The sequence below is a fragment of the Globicephala melas genome, chromosome 9 (assembly GCF_963455315.2).
Source record: "Globicephala melas chromosome 9, mGloMel1.2, whole genome shotgun sequence".
NCBI classification, from domain to species: domain Eukaryota; kingdom Metazoa; phylum Chordata; class Mammalia; order Artiodactyla; family Delphinidae; genus Globicephala; species Globicephala melas.
In genome coordinates this window covers 104,714,306-104,742,257 of record NC_083322.1, presented here as the reverse complement: position 1 = coordinate 104,742,257, position 27,952 = coordinate 104,714,306, and the positions used below count along the sequence as shown (strand labels likewise).

Genomic DNA, 27,952 nt, shown 5'->3' with positions numbered 1-27,952 from the left:
AACAATGAGGCTGATCTATAAGTGCTGATATGACAAATAATTTCCAAAAACACTTGTTATATTTATTTATGTCTTTAAAAAAATGAATTAAGAGAACCGTTCGAATAATTTATCTTTTGGGAGAGTGGTTGCATTCTTCCTGTACTTTTTGAATTTCCTAACCATACATATATTTACTTATTTATAATATCAAAAGTAGCTATGTGAGTCTTGGCTCTGTTTTCCTTATACTTTTTTTGTCTTAAAAATGGCTCTTATATTATTAAAAAATTAAAAAAAAATCCCAATTAACTATATATTTACTCTTCTTAATGGTGTCAAGTTATTGTTTAATCTGAGGTATATTTTCTATTTTGCACATTTATATTCAGCCAGGATTAATTAAGGACTCCCCCCTACCCCAACCTGTACTCCAAGAACTGACTCATTTGTTACAGAGAATGAACAGGTGACTTAAGTTTTATGGTCTTCTGTGTGTTTGTGACCCTTATGTCTGGTTTAATTGCTACGTTTTGAGCCAGAGGGTGCCCTCTTGTGGGCGTTTTCTCTGTTATCAGGGTGGATGGTATTGGATATCAGCACTTTCTCAGAGAACTTTCCATAACGATGCACTTTCTGGCACAAGAAATACTTCCTCATGACCCGTCTCCAAGAGGGTGATTTCTTTTCTTCTTTAATTACACCAGGGATGGAAATATTCTTTCTCATCTGGGTTTTGTCTTTATGGTTTCAGGCCACATAACACTCACTTGGGCACACGTAGGTCCGTTTGCTCGACCTTACCGGGAAGGGCTGGGACAGGGGGATAGGCCTGGGAGCTCAAAGACCAAGGCAGTAAAGTGACAGGAAGTTCACTTTAGTTCAAAGCATCATGACTCAAGAGTCTGAAAGAACAAGACATGCTTTTTAGTGTTGACAGCGTCCTTAACCTAACCTGCAGATTTTTAGGTTTTTGTTTCTGTGGTATTAAATGCCTCGCTTGTTCTGTGTCTGGCTGTAAACTTTTATTTGTAAACTGAGTGGAAGCCAATAGAAGAACATTGTCCACCAAAAAACAAGTGTAGAATGATGACAGTAAAAATAATCTTGTGATAATTGAGGATTTTCTATTAATTAATTTTTCACTGGGCTATACCTTAGGTATTTCTTTCTCAAATAATTAAATTCTGTGTATAGATGGCAGTGCCTTTTCTTTTGACTTTGAAAATTCAGGGTTATACAAATTATTTCAATCCCTATGGGTAGCTCTTTTGCAGTCTGTATCAAGAGATTTGACTCCAACAAGCTGATTTTTCAGAGTTTGTTCCAGTCTGAAGAAAGTAATTTAAAAGAAAAATTATTTATACGCAAAAAATGAATTGATAGAAAAATGTGAATTATGACATATTCATTTGTAAGAATGTTAGATAACCAGTAAGATGATGGTTATGATCCTTGTGCGGCATCATCAGAAAATATTCATAAAATGAAGGTAAGTGGCTGCCACCACCAACTTTGGGAAAATATCTACTTGGATGGAAAAGTCAGGAATGTTAAAATAGTTAGAAAAATAAACTAGTGAATTTGTTGGAGTGTGAGAAATATGGATGAAGTTGTTTGTTTAATGTCTTTAATGTCATAAAGTCTGCAATAAATAAATATGTGGAGAAACAGGGAAGGAGCAGAAGCCAGGTCTGGTGGGAGAAGGACCGGGAACTGACAGTTGTGGATCTGGATACAGTGACAAGGGAACTGGGGCCATCTCCGTGGGGCCTCGTCTCAAATGATTGTTCTCAGGGACACACAGTAGGGATGACAATGACCTCCTTTAAAGGAAGCCTGGTCTGGCCTGTAAACCCTCCTTCAAGAGATGGAGATATTGTAATGCTTTTCGACTCTATCAAACACTAATTATTTTTTTACAACTTTCCAGGTCCTCTCCCTGGGTGAATTCTTCTGGCTGTGTATTCTGTTTATGATTCTGATAGTACTTGGTTTTCAAGAACCTCCCAGACATAGAGACAATTGTGAGTTTTACTTTTATGACACTTTTTGAATTACAAACATCAGAAGAAGAAAACGCAGCATTCTTTTTTTGTTGTTGTCCTTTATAAATTCTGAATCCTGAGTGAAATGAATGGATAGAGTTCTGTTGTAATATCATAATCTCTGTTTCTGGGGTATGTGCCAGTAAGCATCAATTTAGATTTTTTTCTCTTAAGAATGATATTCACACATGTTTGCTCTATCTAGCAGATAGATTTATTCCTTGAACTATACTGCCTTAATTTGGGAATAGGTATATAAGTCATTATAAATATAGAAAGAATAGAGGAAGAGGTAAAAGGGGGCAGATGCATTTCAGTTTTTCCACATGATAGTGGTGATGGTGGTGGGATATTGAGGATGGCAATGATGGCGATGATGATGGTGAGGATGGTGAGGACTGTGAGGATTGTGATGATGTTGACAATGGTGATGATGGTGATGACAATGATAGTGATGATGATGGTGGTGATGGTGGTGATGATGGTGATAGTGGTGATGGTGGTGATGGGATGATGATGATAGTGATGACAATGATGGTGACGATGGTGATGGTGGTGATGGGATGATGATGACGATGATGATGATGGTGATGGTGATGATGGGATGATGACGATAGTGATGACAATGATAGTAATGATGCTGATGGTGGTGATGATGGTGATGACAGTGATAGTGATGATGGTGATGATGGGATGATGATGATGATGATGGGGATGATGGGATGATGATGATGATGGTGATGATGGGATGATGATGATAATGATGACAGTGATAGTAATGATGGTGATGGTGGTGATGATGGTGATGACAGTGATAGTGATGATGGTGATGATGGGATGATGATGATGATGGTGATGATGGGATGATGATGATAATGATGACAGTGATAGTAATGATGGTGATGGTGGTGATGGTGGTGATGATGGTGATAACAATGATAGTAGTGATGCATTGAGAAACCATTATTAATAACTTTCTCTGCTCCAGGAGCTTTATCAGCAAGACCATTTTGTTTATCTGGTTTGAAACCTCAACAGCATCACTCCTTGAGAAATGATTGCCTATTTTGTTTCTATGAGACTTACGCCCACTTGAAATATGGATAATGTGGTTAATTCTAAAAATGTTACATGAATAAAAATTACTAAGGGATGGCTTTTATCTAAAACCGTATGTCACCATTCACAATAGTGGATTAATGTATTTATTCATTTGGCAAATAATGTTTTGAGTGCCTTCGTATCCCAGGCCTTGCTGAGGATGAAGTTGTGGACAAGGTATTTTCCCTACCCTTCCAGCACTTACTGTGGGGCCAGACTATTATGATCAGTGGGACAATGGCATGATGGGACTCTGTAGAGGGTGCATGTGAGCACAGAGGAGAGGTGGCTGCTCCATTCTAGGGAAAGGCTTCTGAGCAGTTAGCAAATGGGAAACTCTTTCAGATAGAAGAGTTCAAGGGAGGAAGGATCTGGGCAGGGCAGACAGCGTGGGGAAGATTGGAACTAAAAGGAGTTCAGTATGACTAAGGAGCAGAGTGTGGCTGGAGGAACAAGCAGGTTCAGATCAGTAAAGGCTTTGAAGGATGCTGAGGATGGTGACTTCCCAAAGGGCACAAGCAGCCACCAAATGGTTTCAGGAAGTTCCTCCTGGGACGAGTACGTGGGGCAGTGCTCTAGGTGCAGGCAGAGGTGCACTTGAGATGGGGGGCTGGGCACCGGGGAACACAAGGTGAGTCATGGGGCACTGCGTCACCAGGCCTGGCTTGAGCGGGAGGAAGAGGACAGGCTCCTTAGAGGTGAAGGGGGGACCACAGTGGGCTGGGGCTTGCGAGGAGAGGGGGCCTCCCGCTGGGACACCTGGGTGGAGGGGCACCCTTCTGAACTGAGGACACACAGGAGGGGCTCAGGGGCTGTGTTCCGTGTGGCCGGGAGGACCCCCGAAGGGGAGAAGCTCCTGGGACCAGGCCTCATGAGGGGCACAAGGGGGGCAGGCCAGAGGGACAGGAGGAGGCCGTGGAGCCATGTGGGGGGCACTCAGGGCGGCCACGGTGAGCAGTCACAGGTGTTGTTGCCACGTGGGCAGGGGGAGGGCTGACATGTCCTGTCGGGGGCATTGGTGCCATTGCCCAGGGCGGCTCGGTGGGTGGGGACATGGAAGGCAGGCTGCAGTGACATGAAGAGTGATGTGGAATTTGCAGTGAGAAACTGTAAGGCCTGAATAAATAATTCCTTCTCAGTTATATCAACTGTCAGTCTTTTTTTTTGGTCGCGCCGGGCAGCTTGTGAGATCATAGTTCCCTGACCAGGGATCTAACCCACACTCCCTGCAATGGAAGCATGGAGTCTTAACCACTGGACCTCCAGGGAAGTCCTCAACTGTCAGTCTTGATCTAAATATGCATTCTGAAAGTGGACAGGGGTATTTTGGAAAAGTCTTTTTTAAAAAATAGCGTGTCATTTATATACTTTAAAAATGCAAGGGTACAAAGCCCCTTTCACAAGGTTGTGTGCATGTATATTTGAGGACCTGTAGCAAACGCACTGGGTGTGGCTTGCGTCAAGGGCTGGGCAGGAAGTGGGGAGGCAAAGGGGAAAGTGAAAAGAGACAACAAACAAAAGGGCCTTGCATGGGCCCCGAGGTCAGGGAACAACGTGCAGGAGAAGTAAGGCGGGACCGCTGCTGGGGGCAAGACAGCAGGCAGGAACGTTGGTGTCACAGGTGGATGACGTGCCGTCAAGGACTGAGGGCCAGACCCCGGTCAGCAGCGGCTGATGAAGATCTTGAGTGATTTCATCACTGATAACAGAGCATCAAGTCTACAGCGCCGTGTGTTACAGGGCAGCCCCGGCACGTGGGACCAGCAGCCTAGGATGTTCCTTATGCTAAAGGATGATGCCCGTCCTGAAGCATTTACCCAAGCTCTTACTTTTTGTCAGGAGTACAGTCCCGACGAAGAAGTGGCCTTGGGAACATCGGAGATGTTGTTTAGAGGCTGACGCAGATGAGCGTGTACAGGGAAGAGAAGACTTCGTCTCAGTCTCAGAGGGGTCCTGAGCCCAAATCTCTGAGGTCCACACTTTGAAGCCCCATCTGCCACACCCTGATGTGTGAGCCCAGGCGAGGGGTCTAGCCCTGTGAGCCTCTTTTCCATAAAGGCAGCTGATTTTACCTGCCTTCAGGGCTGCACCGAGGACTCAGTGAGAAAGCCGGTCCCGAGCCTGTGCCCGGCACAGGGTGTGGCCCAGAGGAGATGACCAGCAAACATCCACGCCCGTCTCTCGCACGCCCGCTGTCCTGGGGTGACCGGTGTTACTGTACGCCCCGTTTAGGTGAGCACCATTCCTGCGTGTCCCCGAGAGAGACGGGAACAGAAATCACAGTTACTAGCTGGAATGTGACCCCATCCCTTCGTGGTCTCCAGTGCTAGGACAGGCCCGGGTCCTGAGTTGAGAACTCCCCTGCCCCTTCAGCTGAGAAGCCTACTCATTTGTCTTTCCTTCATTCATTGAACATTTACTGACTGTCATGGGCAAAGCACTGAGCTGAATGCTGGGCGTAGTGGGTTCCCAAGTCCCAGAGAGTAAGGTTATCGCCCAGACCAAACCAGAATGGAGGGGAAAGACTTTCACCAGTGTTTTACGAGCTACAGCATACTGGGTTAGTGCTGGTTGAGCTGTCTGCACTCGTCAGCACCCCGACTCTTCTGTCCATATGGTGATGTGAAGGGGGAGTGGGGGGCCCATGTGACCAGCATTTTATGGAGGAAAGTGGCTTATTTTTATTTTATTTTTTTACTGAAGTGTAGTTGATCTACAATGTGTGTCAATCTCTGCTGTACAGCAAAGTGACTCAGTTATACACAGAGACATTGTTTTTTTTCTTGTTCTTTTCCATTATGGTTTATCCCAGGATATTGAATATGGTTCCTTGTGTTGTACAGTAGGACCTTGTTGTTTATCCATCCTATATGTAGTAGTTTGCATCTGCTGAGCCCAAACTCACAATCTATCCCAATCCCCCCCACAAGCTTGGCAACCACAAGTCTGTTCTCTATGTCTGTGAGTCTGTTTCTGTTTCATAACTAAGTTCATTTGTGTCATATTTTAGATTCCACATATATAAGTGATATCGTATAGTACTTGCCTTTCTCTGTCTGACTTACTTCACTTAGTATGATAATCTCTAGGTCCATCCATGTTGCTGCAAATGGCATCCTTTTGTTTATTTTTATGGCCGAGTAATATTCCATTGTATATATGTACCACATCTTCTTTATCCATTCATCTGTCGATGGACATTTAGGTTGCTTCCAGGTCTTGGATATTGTGAATATTGCTGCTATGAACATTAGGGCGCATGTGTCTTTTTTGAATTACGATTTTGCCCAGATATATGCCCAGGAGTGGGATTGCTGGGTCACATGGTAATTCTATTTTTAGTTTTTTAAGGAACCTCCATACTGTTCTCCACAGTGGCTGCACCAACTTATATTCCCACCAACAGTGTAGGAGGGTTCCCTTTTCTTCAGGAAGTGGCTTATTGTACCAACATTTGTCCTGAAAGACCTTGGACCCTATCCAGTTTTTCTAAACATCTTTGCATTAAATCATCTTTAGCAACTGCACTTAGACATTAAGAATCCAAGGTGTGTGAGACTTGAAAAATTTCCCAGACTAAGAATTCCTCCATTTTTTGTATGAGACGAGAGGAAGTGTCTGCTCTGATTCTTCCCGCCTACAGCTTGTTCACAGCATCTGTAGGTGATGGTGCCTGACAGAGATATTAACACTCCTCTGGCGGGAAGATGCGGCCAGGCAGAGCCGTCCTGGCTTGAAGCCTGTGTGCAGACCCTGGGGGAAAGGGGTTATTGCAAACGGTTTCTCACCTTTTTTCTTTTTTCTGTTGGACTGCTCAGAGCTCCTTTAAATAAACAACAGGATTAATAATATAACAACAGGGTATTACATGTTACCGAACTCACTAGGTATTCCATTTCTGGGACCAGTCATATGGACTCATTTCTGCCTTGTATCCACATCCAGGTTATTTGCAACCCCGGGATCTGCCCAGCCGGGGAGTTTTCCCCTTTGTCCAAGGCCTTCTTTGCAACACCGGGTCTAGGTGCAGGAACACAAGCTATGAATGGGCCACAGAGCAGCATTTTTGGTAAGAGAAACACAAACATCCTTTTCAGAATTCATGGGAAGATGCTGTATAGAACAGGCATGAGGCTTTTAGTACAGCTTCCATCATTTGGGATGAGCCAGAGATCATAAACAACACAGAATTTAGAGTTACTAGAAAATCAGTTTTATTAAATTCAGACTCACATGAAAACAACTCCAAGTAACGGTTCATTTCCAGTAGGAGGACTTTCCACTGCTGTTAAAAGAATCACAAAGTGAGTACTGATTAGCAGATGCCATTTGCTTGTCATAGTTTGTTTTCTGTAGGTTAAAATTCTGACCTCGAAATCACCTGCTTAGCCAGCTATTCATTTTGGTGCCAAATGCCCCAAAACAAGTATGAGTTTGAGTTACCCGCTGGGCTTTTCCTGCTGTGCTGTTTTGGACCAGCATCCTGTTCGCGGCTGAGACACAATCTAGTCACTCACCTGGACCAGGTGACAGTAGCTGTTGTGACTCTAGATGCTGAACCAGACTTGTGTTTGCCTGTGGCAACAGTTTGCACCAAAGACCAAAAAGAGAAAGAGTGGGAGGTATTTTGTGCGAAAAGAGTCAAAATAAAGGGAGTTTTAACTTAGAGCACCCTGAAGGCTCTGGAAACTTCTCTCAGCGGAGTTAGGAATGAAAGGAAGTGACTGATTCATCAGATAGTTTCAGTTTTTCTCCTGTGAATAATCTGGCTTTGCTTCCTCTCTCCTTTCTGGCGTTGAACAACCTAACATATTTAAGTGTAAAGCCTGTTAAAATATGTGATCTTTATCTTTCAACTGTAAGTTACAAGAAGAGAATGAAAAGTTTCTAGATAATTTTGGATACATCTGGTACAATATTTGTCAACGGTTCTTACATTTTTTTGAGAGAGGTAATATAAAAGTATGATATTAAGAAAATCACTTGGACGTAGTCTAAAATCATGACCCTGAAATACTTGGAGATCTTTTTGCATGTGTGGAGAAGAAAGTGCCTTCCTGGGAAAATTAGAAGCGATTGAGGCTGATCAGTTTCCATTTCAGGTCTTTGTTATATCTCTTCATTGCTCAGAGTGGGAAATTTGAATGTAGTTGAAGTCGGAAAAGTGGGGCTTTGCACCCAAACTCTACCTGCCCTGTCACTCCTTGTGTGCATCTGTGCAAATTCCTTACTGTCTCTGCATCTGCTTCTCACTCACCTCCTTCTCCTGTTGTGAGTGTTAAAGTAGGTGGTAAGGAAGCCCTCCCACGGTGGGAGGTAACAATCACCCATCCTTATTGCCCTGGCTGTAGCAGTCACACTGGAGTCTCCACATCGGGAAAGAGCTCGGCCCTTGTCCTCCCCGTCCACTCTGCATCCTCACCTCCACTTGCCGACACCAGGTGATCCCACAGGCTGTTTCAGAGCCTTGGACGCTGATGGCCAAAAACAGCTCCTCCCGGGCTTAGTGGTGTCTGAGGCCGAGGTCTTTTTTTTTTTTTTTTAATTGGGGTATAGTTGCTTTACAATGTTGTGTTAGTTTCTACTGTACAGCAAAGTGAATCAGCTCTACATATACACAAATCCATCTTTTTTGGATTTCCTTCCCATTTAGGTCACCACAGAGCACTGAGTTCCCTGTGCTCTACAATAGGTTCTCATTAGTTATCTATTTCATACGTAGTATCAATAGTGTATATAGGGAAGTCTCTGTTCTCCCATATAAATTTTACAAACTTGTTGTCAAGGTCAATGAAAAAACTGTATTGGGATTTTGATTGGAGTTGCGTCAAATCCAATGACATGACACATCCTTTAATTTACTTCATAGCTTTATAATATTTTTGCATAAAAGCCATGCATACTTTTTGTTAAGTGTGATATGATTATAGTTTTAATTTGCATTTCCTTAATCATGAGTGATGTTGAGCGTCTTTTCGTATGTTTATTGGCCCTTTGAATTTTTTTGTGTATAAAGTGCTTGTTCAAATCTTTTTACAATTTTTTTAATTTTTAATTTTTGGTTTTACTGAATTCTTAGAGTTCTTTACATATTTTGATTGTAAATCATTTATCAGAAAGATGTATTGTGAATATTTCTGTCAAGTTTCTGACCTGTCTTTTGAAAAGCAGAGGTTTTTTCCATTTTGATGAAATACAGTTTATCACCTTTTTCTGTTTTGGTTTGTGCCTTAAAAAAAATCTTTTTTGAATAGAAATATAGTTGATTTATAATGTTGTGTTAGTTAGGTGTACAGTAAAATGATTCAGTTATACACACACACACATATATATACATGTATATAATGTGTATATTCTTTTTTTACGTCCTCTTCCATTATAGGTTATCACAAGATATTGAGTTTAGTTGCCTGTGTAGGGAACTCTAGTAGGTCCTTGTTGATTATCTATTTTATATATAGTAGTGTATATATCTTAATCCCAAACTCCCAATGTATCCCTCTCCCCCCTCTTTGGTAACCATAAGTTTATTTTCCATGTCTGTGAGTCTATTTCTGTTTTGTAAATAAGTTCATTTGTATCCTTTTTTTAGGTTCTACATATAAGTGGTGTGATATGATATTTGTTTTTCTCTTTCTGACTTACTTCGCTAGTATGATAATCTCTAGGTCCATCCATGTTGCTGCAAATGGCATTATTTCATTCTTTTTTATGGCCGAGTAATATTCCATTGTATATATGTACCACATCTTCTTCATCCATTTATCTGTTGATGGACATTTAGGTTGCTTCCATGTCATGGCTATTGTAAATAGTGCTGCTTATGAACATAGGGGAGCATATATCTTTTCCAGTTAGAGTTTTCATCTTTTCTGCATATGTGCCCAGGAGTGGGATTGCTGGGTCATATGGTAGCTCTGTTTTTAGTTTTTTAGGGAACTTCCATATTGTTCTTCATTGTGGCTGCACCAATTTACATTCCTAGCAACAGTGTAAGAGGGTTCTCTTTTCTCCACACCCTCTCCAGCATTTCTTCTTTTTGATGATGGCCATTCTGACTGTTGTGAGGTGATACCCCATTGTGTTTTGATTTGCATTTCTCTAATAATTAGTGATGCTGAGCATTTTTCACGTGCCTTTTGGCTATCTGTATGTCTGGTTTGTGCTTTTTGTATTTTTCTCTAACAATGAAATATTTGCCTAATTGAAGATCATTACAATTGCCCACTACAGTTTCTTTTAGAAGTTTTGTAGTTTTAGCTTTTGTTTGGGTGTACGATCCATTTTCAGTTAATTTTTTTATATGATTTAAGTGTTGAGGTTTATCTTACATATGGTTGTCCCGTTGTTCTAATACCATTTGTTGAAAAGACTATTCTATGCCCACTAAATGCCGTCGGCACCTTTGGTGAAAACCAACTGATGTGATAATACCATGCAGCTCTGGTTTTGCCCGCTTTTATTTCAGTGGTCTTTAGGACTATCCTTAGGCCGACAATCTAACTATAGCTTTAGGGCAAATGTCTTGAAATCAGGTACTATGAATCCTTCAGCTTTGTTTTTTTTCCCCCAAAGTATTTTAGCTCTTCTTTGAATTTCCATATACACTTTAAAATCAGCTTATTTAGTACTACAAAAAAGCCTGCTGGGATTTTGATGAGGATTACATTAAAAGATAGCCTTATAGAGATTTACATCACATACCAGAAAATGACCCATTTGAAGCATAAAATTAAATAGTTTTTAGAATATTTACAGAGTTGTGCAACCATCACCACAATCAACTGTAGAAAACGTTCAATCACTCCGAAAAGAAACCTGTGTGAATTAGCGCTCACTCCTTTTCTACCGTCTCCCCTGCTCCTGGCTCAGGCATCTGAAAACTGACTTTCTGTCTCTGTAGAACTGACTGTTCTGGACATTTATTGAAGTGGAATTATGCAGCTCTGGGTTTTTGGTAACTATCTTCTTTCATGTAGCATAATGTCTCAGGGGTTCATCTGTGTTATAGCAGGTGTCAGTACTTCTTTTTATTGCTGATCAGTTAACATCCCATTGTATACCATATTATTTTGTTTATCTGTTCAGAGGTTGATGGTCCTATCAGTCGTTTCTACTTTTTGGCTATTATGAATAATGTTGCTATGCATGTGCTACCCTTGGACAGTTTTTTGTATGGGCATGTGCTTCTTTCTCTTGAGTATATGCGAGGTCATATGGTAATTCTATACTTAATATTTTAAGGAACTGTCAGGCTGTTTTCCAAAGGCTCCGCCATGTTACCCTCCCACTGTCAGTGTCAGGGGTTCCGTGTCTCTGTACGCTCACCAGTACGTATGCTTCTTTCCTTCAGATTATAGCTGTTCACGTGTGTGATGCCATGTGAAGTGGTAACTCTTGTGGTTTTGATTTACATTTTCCTAATAGTTAATGATGTTGATAGCCTTTTCATGTACTTATTGACCATTTGTATATCTCCTTTGGAGAAATGTCTGTTCAAATTCTTTGCCCATTTTTAACTGGGTTATCTGTCTTTTTATTGCTGGGTTGTAAGAGCCCTATATATATTCTGGATACAAGTCCCTGAACAGATATATGATTCACATGTAATTTTTCATGTTTTGTTGGTTGTCTTTCTTAATTGTATCCTATGAAGCACCAAGTTTTGTATTTTGTTGACGTCCCACTTATCTATTTTTTCGTTTGTTGCTTGTGCTTTTGGTGTCATATCTAAAAGTCTTTGGCTAACTCATGATCATGAAGATTTACTCCTATGTTTTCTTCTAAGAACTTTATACTTGTAGCTCCTATATTTTGGTGTATGATCCATTTTGAGTTGACTTTTGTGTATGGTGTGAGTAAGGGGTCCAGCTTCATTCTTTTCCATGTGGATGTCCAGCTGTTTCAGGGGATTACATTTAATCTGTAGATTAGTTGGGAGAGAATTGATATCTTAGCAACACTGAGTTTTCTAATCCATGAGCATGATATATATCTCTATTTATTTATTTAGGTTTTCTTGAATGTCTCTGAGGAATGTTATTGTAGTTTTCAGTTTTATACACATTTTGTTAGATGTATTCCTAAATAGTTTGTGTTTTTTGGTATTGTTTAAAAAATTTTAAATATGGACAATCAGTTCTAGTGGCTTTTTAATATATCTCCTAAGATTTTTTACATACATGATCACATCACCTGGAAATGCAGTTTCACTTTATCCTTTCTTACCTGGATGCTTTTTCTTTTATGTACAATTTAATGTATTCTCTATTTACCTTCTTTCTGTTCAAACTTAGATCATCGATTTTAGACCTTTTCTAATATAAAGATTAAAAGCCTTATTCTTTCTGAGCACTACCTTAACTTCATCTCACAAATTTTGATTTGCTGTATTTTTGTTTGCATTAAGTTAAAAGTATTAACTGATTTCTACTGTGGTTTCTTCTTTGACTTATGGGTTATTTGTAGGTCAGATGTTTAGCTTCTAAATATTTGAAGATTTTCCTGAAATCTTTTTATTACTAATTTATGCTTAATTCCACTGTGGTCAGAGAATTCTATGTGATTTAGGTCTTTTTAAATTTGTTGAGACTCATTTTATGGCCGTAGAGTCTGATCTCCTTTGATAAATATTTAATGTTACCTAAAGCGACTACTTGCCTTCTGCTGTTGTTGGGTGGAGTGCTGTTTAAGTCTTCAGTATCTTTACTAATTTTCTGTTTGTTCTATAAATAATCGAGGGAGGATTTGAAATCTCCAATCATAATTGTGGATTTTTCTGTTTTCCTTTTCAGTTCTACTGGTTTTTGCTTCATTTACTTCGGAGCTCTGGTATAAGTGCATACACATTAGGATTGTTAAATCTTTTTTATATTGACTCATTTATCATGATATAATTTTATCCAATTATCTCTATTATACATTATGCATACAGCACATTATATATGCAATGTGTCATGTAAAATACAATATACACATTACATTACATCCACTATATAAAATATTATATTATAATACATAATGCATAATATATTATAAAGTGATATAGAACCTTTTTATCCCTGGTTGTATGTCTCTGAAGTCTACTTTGTCGATAGTTACATAAGTACTGTCTGTAGCTTCCTTTTGATTAGTGTTATATGATATATCTTTTTCCATCTTCTTTTACTTTTTGGCTATCCGTTTCTTTATATTTAAAATGTAAACACCATATAGTTGGTTCTTTCTTTATTATTCAGTCTGACAGTCTGTGCCTTTTAGTGTTTAGACCAGTTATTTTTAATATATTGGATTTACATTTTGCACTTGTTTTCTACTTCCGCCGTCTCTTTTGTACTCCTATTGTCCTCTTTGTTGCCTTTGTTTATGTAAATTGAATATTTCTTATTCTTTAATGCTTCTCTACTATTGACTTATGAACTGTACCTTTTGTTGTATTTTTCTAATGGTTTATGCAATTTCATACTAGTGTACATGTATCTGTAGGAGTCATTCCTAGAAGCAGAACTGCAGGTCAAGAGGTAGATACATTTTTTTATCTTAATGGCCTTTTCCAAATGCTCCTATATGGTGATTGTAATATATTGCACTCTATCTTCCAAAATATGGGGCTATCTCTTTCTCTAGTAAGGCAAATAGAGGGTCTTGTCAAAGTTTTAAATTGCTGCCAATCTGACTTCTCATTAATTTCTTGATGAGAAATGATATCTCAGTGCAGTTTTAATTGCATTTTTCTCATTATGGGGGATGTTGAACCTATTTTCATATCTTTGTGTACAATTTATACTTACTTTCCTGTGAAATATTTTTCATGTCCTTTGTCAATTTTTCTCTTGTTTATTATTTTTCTTCTTGATTTCTAGAGACTCTTTACATATTAGGGAGTTAAACCCTTTATCTGTGACATGAGTTGTAAATATTCTTTCTGGAGTTTGTCATTTATTATTTGACTTTGCTCATGTTTTAACTTTCATTTTGAAAGAATTATAGATGCAAAGGGAGTTGTTAAATAGTACATCAAGTTCAGCTTCTTCAAATAGTGAGATCTTATATAACGATAGGACAATATCAAAACAGGCAATGGGGGCTTCCCTGGTGGTCCAGTGGTTAAGACTTTGTGCTTCCAATGCAGGGGGCCCGTGTTTGACCCCTGGTCAGGGAAGTAGATCCCACATGCATGCCGCAACTAAGAGTTTGCATGCCGCAACTAAGGAGCCCGTGAGCCGCAACTAAGGCCCAGCACAACGAAATAAATAAATAAAATGTTAAAAACAACAACAACAAAAACAGGCAATGGACATTGGCACAATACTGGTAAGTAGACTGCAGGTCTTATTTCTCCAGTCTACCCTGAAAACAAACACAGGAGCTCTTCATTTTGGGGACTGGCTTGGGAATCCCTGGTGAGAATCGAGCAGAGGAAACCAAGAGGGTGCTGGGGACAGAGACTCTGAAGTCCCATTAAGCATGTGTAGACAGAGTGTCTGGTCTGGAGTTTGGATTTTTAAAAAAATAGATCTAAAGAAAGTCCCAAAGACTTCTTACTTGCTTTCTTCTTTCCTCAGATGTGAGTTTCTCAAACTTTGCCTCTCTTTTAAACCCTAGACCTGTTACAGGTTTCAAAAGCCTTTACATCCTTGCATGCACCTGCCCTGAGTTACAGGTGGGCGGTGAAGGTAGGGTCTGGCCGGCCTTACTGGCCACAAGGCAGCTGTGGGGCACCCAAGACAGCATTCTTAGGAGCATTATTTTTACATTTGGATCTGGTTGTCTTAAGAAATAATTCTAACTCTGTAAGAACTTGTCTCATTTGTAAACCAATAAGAAAAATTAGCACAGCTTATCATAGAAACAATAATCCTATTCCTTTAGCTTGTTTGCTTATTCCTGCAGCTCCTTTGCTGAAAATGTGTCTGTCCCAGAATCAGGTATATTATGACTGCCCTTTATTCTTCTTTAGAGAGAGCTGGGAGCTGGACTCTGTGCTAATTTACACAGGCTCCCTCTGCTGACCCTCCAACAACCCCATTAGGTGGCTCATGTTATGATCCCATTTTAAAGATGACTTTCCAAGGGAGACGTTGCTTGAGAAACATTTTGGCTCTGGGGGACCCTCACTGGGCCTCAGTTTCCTCATCTGCAGACTGAGGGAGGGCCCTGAGCAACCCCTCCCACCTCTGCTGTCCTCAAGTCCTTCAATGAAATCGCACAGGGGCTGCTGGATGGTTCCTGGCCCTTTGAGAGGGTGGTCTCCTACTGGTCTGAGGGCCACCAGACCAGTAGGAGACCTTTTCTTGTCTTCCTGCATCAGATCTTCTTTGTCCCCCTCTTCCATTCACAGCTCTTCCCATACCAGGCAGGGAGCAATGTCACCTGATAAGAAGAACACAGAAAGGGACTCAGGAAGGAGGAAACTGGTCTCCTCCCAAATCCTATTACAGCACTGGGATTTCCCTGGGGCTGCAGAATTCATTCTCTCTCTCTCTCTCTCTCTCTCTCTCTCTCTCTCTCACACACACACACACACACACACACACACACACACACACATTTAATCCAGGATTTTCTATGTATTGTTTTCTGCTATAAACATTTCTCATGTTAGTAATAGTTCATAACTGGTCTTAAGGACAAATTGAGGTAATTTTGGAATAATAATGAGAAAAATAACATAAAACCAGGTCGTTATCACAGGGAAACTCCCCTTGAATTACATCAATCTCTATGATCTGGTGATTCTGTGGTTCCCAGGGGGCGACCAGGTGTGGGTGAGGCAGGAGAGTGTTGTCCACAGCCTCCAGGGGTCATTTTTATCCTTTAATCCGAGGCCACAACAGAAGTAATAACTGATTCCTTGTGCTTCTGGAATTCTGAGTCACTCACGGTGAAGACCACACTTGAAACAGTGAGATTTCCGTCAAGTGTACCCAGCGCCGGGCTATCAGGGCCTGGCCCTGGCTCTGCTCTATCCATCCCCTTGCTTTTGGCAAATTCATTTTGATTCTCTGGGCCTCATCTCTCTGTCTCTGAGTGGACTGACCTGAGAGGCCCTGAATTTATTTTATTCGTCACTAAACCCTTGTTGACCCTCCTTTACTTCCTTATAGGGGTGACAGTCTCTGGTGTGCTTGGGGAAGATGCAGCTTTGCTTTTCTTCTGCAGTGGGTTTACCTGTTGACAACTCTTCCTTCAGTCACCGTGTTCGGGAATTTGTAAAATAAAGGGTTTGGGAGTTAAAAAAAATCTCATGGGTTCTATAATCTTTTAATCAAGAAAAGTTTCCCCCTTTTTTTCCTCTCGGATATGCTAAATGTGACTGGACACTGGCTTTCTTTAACAGCCTTTCAGCAACTTGGGAAATGATTCCCTATTTTATTTTAAATCAGTGTTTTCTTTCTGATTAAGGTAAGTCCCCACTGAATTTGAGATCAGACGTAGACATGGTAGATGGTGCTGACTTTCAAGGTCATGAGAATGTTTTCTCTTGTTTACTAGAAAAGAAATCTTTTCCCCGCATACATGATATCTGTAAAGTTAAGAAAAAACATAGCAATTTAATCATCATTTTTCCATTAGAATTACATAATATTTGTAAAATAAAAATTCACCCGAGTATATTTTAAAGGTCGAGTTGGCTTTATTGAATGATTCATGAATCGGGCAGCTTCCTGTCTAGTAGGTAGAGGGGCTTCAAAGGGCTATAGAAAGGGAGAGACTTTTAAAGGCAAGACAAGGAAGCCACAAACAAAGAAGATTATTTCAGGCTTAGGTCACCCACCTGTGTCGGGGACAGAAGGGGCCTATGTGGCAAATTATCCTTCTTTGGAGGGTGGAAGGGATTACCTCTTTGGTGCTGATCAGAACATTTCACACTGACCAGGGTTATATTCCTGGGGAAAGCCGTAACTGCAGTTAGGTTAGGTATTAAGTCTTGGTGTTAGCACAGGAGACTCCATCCAGAGCCTGTCATTTCCTTTCTAACACCGTGCCTTTCCCCACACCATGGGGTGAGCGCAGGACCGTCTGTATTAGAACCACTAGGAAGTGTGGGTTAAAATGCAGGGTCTTGGACAGGCTCCAGGCAGCAGGTGGGAGGTGAGGCTGAGGGTCTGTATCTTCACATGCTTCCACATTTCACATTTACTAGTGTCTTCTAGTAGTCAAATTTCTCAAAGCTAAAATAAAATTAAAGGCAACAAAACAAAACAAAACCTGGAGACGATGTTTCTTACAAATTCAATAAAGGGAAGCTGCATTTCAAGCGTGAGAAGACAGGGAACATCCAAGCAGAAAACCGGGTCACGGCCTTGACCAGCCAGTGTGGGTGGCACCCCCTCCTGCTTGCCAGCCTGTGTGACCGAGCCTGACTTCTGTCCTTGGTGTCCAGGTGACCGCGGACTTGGGTCTTGACAACGCCCCCACTTCTGCCCCCCAGCTGACCCCTCACAGGGAGCTGCCTTCCGACCCTCCCTGGACGTCCCCCAAGGGTCCCTCTGCCTGACACCCTGTCTTCCCTGTGCCATGGCGGGGGCGACCCACCCTCCCTCCACTGCAGACTTTCCTGCTCACTCCCTATCTCACTGCGTTTGACTGTCCTTGGGGCGTCGACCCAATGGCATTTGTAATGACCAGGCGTCACTGGGGGCTCATCCCATCCCCTCTGTGTGCAGGGCCCCTGTTCACTGCTGGGCTGGCTCCCAGCACCTTGCTCAGGGGAAGTGGTATAATATGTGTTGAATAAGTGAAAAAAGATGAAGTAACTAGTAAACATATAAAATGGTTGAGCCTCACAGATAATAAGGCGATTGAGGACAACTTTCTAATTTTAAATTGGCCACAGTTTTTTAAAACGACAAATTCCATTCTGGACGAAGATCCAGTAAAGTGGGCCGTTGGGGCGTTGGTGGAAGTGTACACGGGCACAGGGTTAACTGAGAACACTTTGGCCTTGGGTGTAAAGCTCCTTAAACTGCTGAGGAAACTCGTGCCTGTAGAAGAGTTCTACTCGGGTATTTACTCCATTTATTTAAAGTTCTTCTAGGCTCCCAACTGCAGCAGCCTTCTCACAAGAAGGCTGACAACCTGGCCTTCTTAAAAGAGGTATAGGACCTCGCCCAGGAAGTTTATGAAATGATGGACAAGGCGAGAAACTTACAAAAACTTTGGGTAGAAAGATCCAAGACTCCAGGCAAGTAAATCTCTGAAACTCTCCACTCCGTCCCTGGTCACAGGCTTAGGTGGGGCCCCGTGACAACCCAGGATGTCTGTAAAATCCTGTTCATGCTTCATACCCCCTCCAGTGGCCGTCGCTGTGAGTCTTAGAAAAAGCCACCCCCCTCCAGGGACGAGGCCTGGCACCTGGGGCGGGTTGGGAGCCTGGGCTGCATTTCCGCTCCCTCGCTCACGGCCCTGGGGCACAACCCTCAGAGGGGCTGCAGCCCTTGCCCCTCATCTCCGAGGGTCCAGGGCCTCTCCCTCCATTGGTCCTTCTCCTTCTCTTTCTTCTGTTGCTAACGTCTTTTCTCGCTCCCTCTTCCTCTGTGTTTAAAATCTGTCCCCAGGTATCACACACACAAATACACACACACACACACACACACACACAGAGACACACAGATACACACAGACACAGACAGACATACACACACAGACACAGATACAAACACACACACAGACAGAAACACAGACAGACATATGCACACAGACACACACACACTTCTGATTCCTTTCCTCCTCCCTGTAGACTTGGTTGGTCTTTCTTTGTTGGTAACACTGCGATTCTGGCCTCATGATTAGCTTGCTTTGATAGCAGACCTTCTGGATTATTGGGCTGCATTATTTCTGTTCACGATGAAGCATGTCCACAGTTTAGGCCAACTCTTCTTTGTAAATCCCCAGTAAAGAAAGTTCAGTGGCTATAGGTTTTGACGAGCTTGGTTGACAAGTGGAGAAGCCAGGCTCTCAGAGGGGCAGCTCACTGCCTGTCTTCACACAGCCAGGTTAATACCTACAGACTTCATCAATAAACGGGGCATAGCGATCCTGCCCTTTCCTTTTTTTTTTTTTAACAGTACCCCATCTACAGCACCCAGAAAAATACAGGACATTCAGTTAAATGTTAATTTCAGGTAAATAACTGCATACTTTACATACTTAAAGTAAAAATTTAAATGGGCATCTTATGTTATCATTTGCTAGATTGGCAACCCTAAGGACCCACCTCGAATTTATATATATATATATATATATATATATACTTCCCCCCCCATGGAATATATACAGGAAAATGGAATGAAGCGTTTGGCAGAAAATACAGGAAGAGCTCTTCAGAGGAGATAATAAACATTACGTGTTATTCCTACGAGAGGAAGCAGCGCTTTTGTCCAGGGTGGACCGCTTTGTCCACAATGGACCCAAATGCAACAACAAAAAACCAGAGTAGCTTAAACACCCAAGGATGGGTTTCTTATATGAGGTGCTGTCATGGGGTCATTCTACCTTCATAAAATTTTTTTCCAGTGAGGTCTCCAACGTTCTGTTAGAGGGGGAACTAATGTTTTGAAGTGAAGACCCCACTTCGTTTTCTGCTGTCTGAGCCGTTTCCTGTGGTTTATGTGTAAAAGAAAACCTACTCTGCTCATAGCACTTCTGACACCAAATGTCTGGGTTCTCCAAACCAAGCGACTTCTCAGTTCTCGTGGACCCCAACTGGGTGTGCTGTGACTTAATCCGGTTCTAACAGACCCCGTAGGTGAGGCCTCAGCCCCACAAGGCTGCTCTCACTGCAGAGTCCAATAGCAAGGAGTGGGTGCCCGGGGTCTCCACACTTCAGTCCCACTTGGCTGTAAATCGGGGGTTCTCACAACCCTTCCTCAGGTCCTGTGATTTGCTAGAATGGTCCACAGAACTCAGGGAAACACTTTACTTGCTATTAGCAGTTTATCATAAAGGCTACAGATGAACAGTGAGATGAGCAAGTTACAGGGCAGGGTCTGGAGGGTCCCGGGGCTCGGAGTGTCTGTCCCTCTGGACTTAGTGTGTGGATGTGGTCACCAGCTAGAGGCTCTCTGAAGCCATCATTTCGTGTTTTTGTGGAGGTTCCATTAGGCAGGCGTGACTGGTTAGATCATTGGTGGTACACTGCCTCTCCAGCCCTTTTCCACTCCCTGGAGGTTGGGGTTGCGGGGTGGGAGATGAAAGTTCCAAGTCTAATTGTTACTGACGTGGGCTCTTGGACTCTTCAGTCAACAGGAATGGACGAGGGGCCAGGTGAGGAACCCAGGCAAGGCTTTACTGGGGCTCCGGCTGCACCAGGGGGAGCGAGAGCAAGTAACCGATGACCTTGCTCACTCCCGTTGGCGGGGGCGGGAGTGGTGAGCTGGTCCCTTAAATGTGTTGAGGGTGGGACCAGCGGGGCAGCTTGGGTGGTTTGCCTGCCCCCCTGGTGGGGCCCTGCTTTTGCTCCTGACATCTCAGAAGCAGCAGCTGGGTTTTGGCCTTTCTGTATCTTGTTCATATTTGCCCCTACTGTGCATTCGTGCAGTTATTTTTAGTCCCTTATAGTTTCTTGGTATCTGTTGCTCCAGGAAGACGTTGGTGCAGTTGCAAGCACTGCAGAAAAGGTCCCAGGTTCCAGCCTGTCTCAGAACTGAAGCCATCTGGGGGTGCCAGCCCCAGACATGTCATTAGTGTTCAGAGGCACTCTTGTCACTTGGTAGATTGCAAGAGCCTTAGAAGCTCTCCTGTAGGGAACAAGGACTAGTATAAAAAGAGATGCTCCTGTCTCACCCACCCCTCAGGAAACGGTGAGAATTTAGGAGCCTGTGTTAGGAACTGAGAGCAGAGACCAACATACATTTCTTATTTTATCACAACCGGATTCCAAATATAATCTGAAAAATCGTATTTTCACTTTTCTCTCCCTCTTCAAATTTTTTCTTTCTTTGTTTTTCTTTATTTTCCTTTCACCCTCTCTATCCTGTCCAGAATGCTCACAATGCCTGTGGATTAGAGATTGATAAGATAATAAATACTTTTCGGCAAATTGTTGAAATTTGGTTTACTAGTTAAATCATTTTCCAGGAATTTACTTAATATCAATGTGTTTTGGAAGTCGAAAGTGACTGTTTCCTTCAGATTTATTCTTCGGTTTTGTGTAATCAGGACTCTGTGATCGTCCATTTGATTTTGGAACTAGAATAGCTGCTCGGCACATGCTTTCTGGTTGCCGACTGAGCTAATACCTCTGACATCTTTATTGTAGATTCTTCTTATGGTTTCAGTTTTTTAACAGTAAGTATTTTAACAAAAGTTTGAAACTTAATCTTCAGAGACATAGTGGTGTCAACTGAAAAAAAATGCATGACCTAAAAGTTGAGAATTACGTTTTGTTTGTCGGATTTTCTGAGGACTTAAGCCTGGGACACAGAATCTCCGATCACCCTGAGGGATTCCTCCAAAGAGGTTGGTGGTGGGGGAGCCAGGATGTATAGGAGTTTTTGCAACAAAGACCAGGTGGTCGGACCATCAAAAGAGTACTGTAAATTAAAGAAAAAACAAGCATCTTAAGTGGACGAACTCAGCACTTTTCTATGTATGGGAAGATGCAAGAGTCTGGGCTCACTGAAATCATTCCTTGTATATGTGCCTTAGCTGCCTGTGGCCAGTGTCCTGCTTTTCTCCATGCAACACCCCTTGTTTACTGATATGACAGGCAACGTTTTTCATCCACAATGGTTAGGTTCAAAACATTGATTTTAATTTATTTTTCAAACAGGCCTTTTTAATGCTTTGATTGTTAGTAACACTATGTAGAAGCTGTATTTGAGACAGCCAGAATCACTCAAGAGATGAGTGAGTGACGAAAGACGAGTTTTACTTTTCTCAAGTAAGGCTCTGGGTTTAGAAAAGCAGAAGGTGGACATTGAGACTGGACGGTGGTGGGTGACCCAGAAAGAGTGGCTTTAGAAGACAGGCGTGTGGTCCACCTGATCTCATTAGGTTGGAGATTCCTGTGTTTGGCGCAAACCTTTGAGTAGCGTTAGGCACACAGCCTTCAGTTAAGGCACTAGTTATTGATGGGGGGAGGTTTTGCTTTCCCAGGGGCATTTGACAATGTCTGGACATATTTTTGGTGTCATGATGGGGATGCAGGAGGGATTTTTGTCTAGATGGAAGTACTCAGTTATATCAGTCATGACTGTGTACACCTGCAATAACAGAAAACCCCCAAATAACAGTAGCTATTCCAGTTTTGTCCAGATATGAACATCTTATCATTTATTTACAAAATCAATCTCAAAATCTTAGAAATTCGTTCAGCTTGTTACGAAAACAGACCTCTACATCTCGTCTCCTGTCCAAACCTCCACAAAATTTGAGAAACCAACCTAACAGAGTAATTTTAAAATCGTGACCTACTAGGCATGACTCTGGACCCCAGGGGTTCTGCGTTCTTACAACTTTTGCAGCACTACCCCCCCATCACCTACTTGGTGTTTTGCACTATCAGATGGATCTCAGTAAGACTGAGGAGGTGATCGCTAAGCTGGAGAGTCTTCACTGGCAGCCCCCCAGTCTGGGATTTTCTACTTTTACTGCCGAGACTCTATGCAAACAATGTCCGTGTTGAAGACAGCCTCCTCGGGGGAGGACACCTACTCCACTGGGTTCTGAGGTAAGTGAAAACGAGAAATATAACTAATTACAGATGATTTGGTTTTTCCTCCTCACTTTTTAATGGGAAACTATTTCTCTGAGTGATTGATACAAGAAAACCATGCAGAATGATGTCACCTGAAAATGGCTGGACTCTTGCATCTCCACGCCTGCCCCTCATCCCCCTGTATAAATATTTTACGTAAGTGCAGTGATGTTCAGAGCACGTGCTCCCTGATTTTAAAAAAATTAACATTATATCATTAATGTTTCCTCTGTCCTGATAGTCTTCAGATGATCATTATTAGTATAACTTTCCATTTTGATTAGGTATCATAGACCGTAATTTTCTTGATAACTTATAACTGGTCTTTGGTTGTTTCTAAGTTTTTCATTATTGGAGATGTGACACGAACATGATACTTTAGTTTCTTAGTAAAAGCTGCTGCAGTGGCCCCAAATATTACCCAGAATTGCTAACTCAGTTCTTTCTTCTGCGGTTCAGTGAGCAGCACGTTGGTCTCCTTCGATGGGCCTGGCCCCACGTTACCCAGGGATGACCTTTGAGATGACCCCTTCCCATGGTGGGTTTCCCACATTTTAATAACATGGTCTTTTTGCTCTCCAATTGAACTCTTTTGTGTAAACCTGTTGTATGAATATGGTGTTTTATTAGTAAAAGTTGATATTCTTTCCAGATTTTTAACTGTTACTTGTCTTATCTGCCGTCAGTGGGAGCAGCCAACACCACCCCCAGGCCAGGGCAAGAGGGGTCCTTGCTCCAAACGGGGCCCTACTCTGGCCTTTGCAGCAGCCATGGCTCAGGAAGCCCATGGGGCAAGGGCGTGTGTCCACAGAGCCCCCCACCCTGGAGCCCCCTGCCCCCGGGGCCAGAGCCCACCGAGGGCAGCTCTCACCACTGGAGTGTGCACAGTGGTAGCTGTCCAGTGGCAGCTACTGGCAGGAGTGTAGATGTGTTCGGATGTGCAGGCCGAGCGTCCACACGTGTACACGAGGCCTTTGAGGTGCAGTCAGAGCTGGAGGCCAGGCTGGGGAGGGGTGGGCTTTGGGACCAGGACTCCCACCCCTGGTGCATTACATTCTGAAGTTGAACAGGGCTTCCCAATTTGTTATGAAGGTGTGCTTGCCAACATGGGACGGTGGGGCATATTTGACATTTGTTGGTTTGATTTATAACGTAAGTATCTGAATGTGGTTGGTGTGCTTCCCTTGGTCTCTTGCCCCGAGCCCTGGACGGTCAGCGGTAGACACGAGAGCCCGAGGGCCCCCATCAGAGCAAGACAACCTTTGAAATTAGAAGGTATTGGTGGTAGCTGTTGAACCACATAAGCTCCAGCATTAATTTTATTTCTACACTTTACTTTGGTGGCACAAGTATCAAGAAAGTCCGCGTTCATAGAGATAAAGTATTTGCACGTGGAACCAGGTTCCAGATGCATTCTGTTATCTAGGGAGACTCTTCCCTACACAGGGATGTGCTTCCTCAGTGAGAAGTGCCGGAAAATAGCCTCTTCAAAGCACAACTTAGGCATTACTGGTGTTGCAAAGAACTAGACATGTTCCCACTTGGATTGAATGGATTTTCTAATTTACAAATTTCATTGTAATTAGTTATAAGATATTGATTCTTAGGAAACAGAATTAACACTGTAGACATGTGGACTCCCTTGTTCTGTGAAGCAGTGTGAAAACCGGTGACTGAAGCCTTGACACAGCCAGATGCGGGGGTGTGGGGGGAGGACAGTGGGGGGAGGGGGAGGGGCGCTCCAGCAGGTGTCCCACCCCAACCCCAGTGTCAGGCTGAGAGTGGGAACTTGGAGCGGGCAGGCTGCTACGCACAGGCTTCCCTGAGGGGACAGCACTTTGCGCCTGTCAGCTGCCCGGGTGAACACAGGAGAGCACTTACCTCTCGTGTCTGGCTCCTGGTCCAGGGACTCAGGGTGGCACTGACAGCCCCGGGAGTGGGGAGTGCGGACGTGTGAGTTGCAGCCACATCCTGCGCAGGGCGAGGCAGGTCGGGGGATGCCACCTGTTTTGCTGATGGTGTTCTGGTTCTGCTTTGCTTCTAGTTCCTTCTCAGCTCTGGAACATTTAGACTGGCTGCCAGTCAGCCACACCTTTTCCAGGGTCTCTGCAATGGTGCTGCATGTGGCCATTTTGACGCTGGTATTCCTGCAGGAGAACGGAGCAGCGGCCATGGGTGTGGGTGTCCTAACAGCTGTTATTGTGACATTTCACTGTTGCACGGGTTAAATTCATCGGCAGCCACCACAGAGCTAAAATGCTGTTCAGAGAAATGATTTAATTAAAATATCAACTGCAAGAAAGAATTGGTTGTTTCTGTTTGTAAAAGAGAGACCTAGACTGAAAGTTTGGGAATCAGAGCAATTTGACGTTCTACCACTGTCGAAATTCTGCAGTCGCTGCAAATAAAAATGTTATTTATAATTTAAAAAATAGCTGATTTTAAAGTTATTGGACTTGATGTCCTCTAAGCATAGACCTGTCACTGGTTCTTTGATTTTCACCTTTCCTCCCTTCTGAACTCGTATTACTGAATTCCTAGTAGGAGGAAATATGTGGAAATCAATAAGGCCAGTGAGAGGGGGGGGGTGATGTCGATATAGAAAGCCCCCAACGGAATAGACAGCCTTTCCACAGGGGAAGGGGGATTGTCTAGCTCTATTCTTGACCCAGGTATCCTTTCTTTCTCTTTTTCATTAAATACTCATTTTATTTTATTTTGCTGACAAATAAAATTATATGTATTTAAAGTGTACAATGTGATGATTTGATATATGCATACGTTGTGAAATGATTACCAAAACCAAGTTAATTAAAACATCCATCACTTCACACGGTTGCCCTTCTCGGGCGATCATGACTTCTGAGTCAATCTTAAGTGTACAATGGGGCGTTACCACCTGTAATCACAGTGCTGTGCAGGAGGCCTCCAGAACTCAGTCCTCTGAAACTGAAGGTCTGTTCCCCAGCCGGGATTCCCGGTCCCCCACTTCACCACCTCCCCGGAGTTCCCTGTGACTGGGCCTTTTCTGTTGCCCCCTCAGCCTTAATTTCAGGGCACGTGGGGTCACGCAGCAGCAGGTGGGTTTGCGGTGCTGGCACGTCGCGCTCAGCTGATGGCTGTCGAGTCGTGATCTGAACACCTTGAGCTGGGTGTTCAGATGAAGGGCCACCTTGGAATTGATGTGCGTTTAGGTTCGCAGGTGCCAGGCCACACTCACCTGAGGTCATCTGACCTTGGATGTCTCGGATGTGTATTCTGGGGGTGTCACTTCTGCATGGCATTGCTGGGCTGCTTGGGAAGCTTTATGAGTTTTATACCTTGATTTACTCTGTTAGGGGAAACTTTTCCTTTGGTTTAAAATAGTTTTTATAAATATGTTTTTAAAGACTCCACAGAATATGTTATGCTATAAATATACCGTAATTTATCCTTTCTTCCCAGTGCTAGACACTGAACTGGTTTTCAATATTTAATCAGTACAAAACCAATGCAATAACATTGTGGTACATGACTTTTCCCTCAGGTACCTTATTAGGTTTCTTGAGATAGATATTTTAAAAATAAAATTACTGGGTCCAATAATGTGAATTTCATATGTTTCTTGAGCTACGTTATCGAATTACCCTCTAGAAATTTGCAGTCATTTATGTCTGGAAGCATGTGTCATGTCACCGCACTATAGCATCCCATACCAGCTTCTGTGTGTTTGCTTTTCCTGTTCGACCGTCCAAATGGCCTTTGGTCTGCATTTGCCTTTCCATTCGAAGTGGAGAAGACATCATTTTCCGAATGACTTTCGACCTGTGACAGTGTTTTTTTTTTTATTATTATTTATTTGTTTTTAGTTCTGGCTGTGTTGGGTCTTTGTTCTGTGCACGGGCTTTCTCGAGTTGCAGTGAGTGGTACGCGGGCTTCTCATTGTCGTGGCTTCTCTTGTTGCAGAGCACGGACTCTAGAGTGCAGGCTCAGTAGTTGTGGCGCACGGGCTTCATTGCTCTGCAGTGTGTGGGAATCTTCCCGGGCCAGGGATCGAACCCGTGTCCCCTGCATTGGCAGGCAGATTCTTAACCACTGCGCCACCAGGGAAGCCCGTGTGACAGTGTTATAGCAGCTGACAGTATAAATCATTAGTTGTCTTGCAGAGTCAGGATACAGTCTGTCCTTGAAGGAGCTGGTGTGGGACCCACAGAAGGTTCAGGCTGACCTGAAATCCCTATTCGGTTTTGATGACCTTCACGCAGAACGAATCCTGAATTATTCCGCTGTTTTCCATGTTATCCCTGCCTCAAAGGCAGTTTGGAAGTAACAGGGCACCTTACTGGTCTCAGCAGCAGCGGGGGAGAAGCCAGGCCCTGAGGCTGGGAGGTTCTGGAGGCCAGTCGGGGGCCAGATGGGGCGGGGGCACGAGAGGACTGCTTTCCAGGCAAAGAGACGCTTGGGGAGCAGAGGTGGAGGTCCTCGGGGCAGCTGGGGTCACCAGATTTGAGCCTTACTCTCCAAACTGTGAAATCAGGGCATCGGGGTCAGACCAGCTGACCCCGTAGACCCTGCTCGCTGCAGCTCCCGAGGTTCGGAGGCCTTCAGCTGACGTCCCTTTAGTCACCTGGCGCATCTGTGGACATTTCTGCTTCGTGTGGGGCAGGACGCAAGCACGGCACACCTGTCTCCCTTCCCTGCACAGACCGCCCCGCGAGACCCCCTTCCCACCTCAGGGGGACGCCCTGGGTCAGGGTCGAGGTCCTTAATGTCTGGGGAGACCCAGGCCCTCCCTCTGGGCTCGGGGTCTGCGCTCAGGGCGTGGATTTTGGTCACGTCTCAGGATTCCCACGACCTGGTGCTTCCCCAACAGCACTTCTGAGTGCAGACTGAGGCTTTCCACCTCTGAGCTCCGGGCCAGGGCTCTTGGTCTGGGGTTAGAAGTTGGCTCCCCTCCCCCAGTGCACTGCTGACTCCTGGGCTGGCCTGGGGTTTGGAAAGACCCTCCCGCCGGGCAGGTCGTAGCCTTGGCTGCTGTATAAGGAGTTTGATGTCTCTGTCTCACACCTGGTGCAATTTTATTAACCATCTACTTCCTGTTGGGCTTGGAACTGTGACCCTGGCATTTCTCACGGGTGCTTTT

General features: G+C 43.4%; 1 pseudogene; it reads left to right on the top strand.

Moving 5' to 3' along the window:
• The first annotated feature begins 1,465 nt into the window (after positions 1-1,465).
• Positions 1,466-27,139, top strand: LOC138842810 (ATP-binding cassette sub-family A member 13-like; annotated as a pseudogene).
• The last annotated feature ends 813 nt before the right edge of the window (positions 27,140-27,952 follow it).